This window comes from Pan paniscus, chromosome 9 (genome assembly GCF_029289425.2).
Source record: "Pan paniscus chromosome 9, NHGRI_mPanPan1-v2.0_pri, whole genome shotgun sequence".
NCBI lineage: Eukaryota > Metazoa > Chordata > Mammalia > Primates > Hominidae > Pan > Pan paniscus.
Window position 1 is genome coordinate 117,028,048 of NC_073258.2, and position 1,650 is coordinate 117,029,697.

The window sequence follows — 1,650 nt, forward strand, 5'->3', positions numbered from 1 at the left end:
CACCATGCTAACAGAAAAAAAAACAAATAATATAATCCTCTCAATAGATACAGAAAAAGCATTTGACAAAATTTAATGATCATTTCTTATTTTTAAAGTTCTCAGAAAACTTGGAATCAAAGAGAACTACCTTGCCTTGATAAAGTCCATCTGTAATAAACTATACTTAATATCACACTTGAAGCAAAAGTTAAGTACAAATGGCTTTACCAGTGGATTCTACCATGCATCGAAGAAAAAAATAATGCCGATCATATACAAACATAGATGCAAAAATTCAAAACAAATTATTAGTAAATTGAATCCAGCAATTTATAAAAAGAACAATACAATTAACTTGGGCTTATTCTAAGAAAGCAAAGTTTGTTTACTACTTAAAAATTGATCAGTGTAATTGATTGTAATTCACCAATTAAAAGGATGAAGAAGAAAAAAATTACATAATTATCTCAATAGATATAGGAAAGTCATTTGATAAAATTCAATGTCTGTCCTTCTTTAAAATTAGAAAGGAATAAAAAGTTTAGCAAATTAATGACAAAAGGAAACTTCCTTAATTTCATAAAGGACAACTACAAAAAAATTGCAGCAAACACCATTCTTAATGATAAATATTGAAAGACTTACCTTTGATATCAGGAGTGATGCAATGATGTTCGTTTTCACCTTCCTTATTCAACATTATATTGCAGGTCTTATATAGTCCAGGGCAAGAGGCAGAGGAGGATAAAATAATTGAAAATAAATATATAGGATAATCTTGTAGTTCATAAGCATGATGATTGCCTTTTCACACTCGTATGAGATGTGCCTCCCTTGAACCTTGTTATGATGTTGGCACATTACCCATCTGATGTGAAAAAGAAAAATAAGGAAAAAATAAATAAAGCTGTCACTTTCTGTATTTGAAAACTGAAAATAATGTACAAATAAACTGATAGAGTTAAATTAATTTCAATTCTATCAAGTCAAACGAGGTCACAGCTCAACATGCAAAAATTAATTGTATTTCTGTATACAACCAACATTTTTTTTAAAAATTATAAAATATCCTTTTCTGTAGCATCAAAACATGAGTACCCTAAAATAAATACAACAAAATATGTGCAAAACCTGAAGACAAAAAACCAATATGACTGATTAAGATAAATTAAAGACCAAAACTGGTGGGTTAAGATAACATAGTTATTGATTGAAAAAATCAATATGGTAAATGTGTTAATTCTCCCCAAACTGATAAAAAATTCATTGTCATTACAATCAAAATTTTCAACTTTTTAAAAAATTTTGAAGACATTGACAAACTGAATCCAAAATTTATGTAAAAGTGCAAAGTATTAAAATAACTAGGAGAATTTTGAAAAATAGTAACAAATTTGGAGGTCTTAAACTACCAGATATTAAGATAGATTATAAAGCTCCTGTAATTAAGATGCTTGTAGAAAGGGCACAAAGTTAGCCAATGCACAACAGAACAGAATAGAGAACCCTAAAACAGACTAATGTGTGCTGTCATTTGCCTTATCACAAAGGCAAGATGACAGAAAAATGGGAAATAGTCTTTTAAAGAAATGAAGCCTAATCAATTGAATATTCATATGAAAAAAAAGCAAATTTTGATCCCTACCTCACACCATACACAGAATCAAT

General features: G+C 28.6%; 1 non-coding gene across 1 annotated transcript; it reads left to right on the top strand.

Moving 5' to 3' along the window:
* The first annotated feature begins 754 nt into the window (after positions 1-754).
* On the top strand, positions 755-856 carry LOC112441310 (small nucleolar RNA U13). Its single transcript, XR_003029245.1, has one exon. It is a non-coding gene; the product is annotated as a small nucleolar RNA U13 (small nucleolar RNA).
* Positions 857-1,650: the final 794 nt, after the last annotated feature.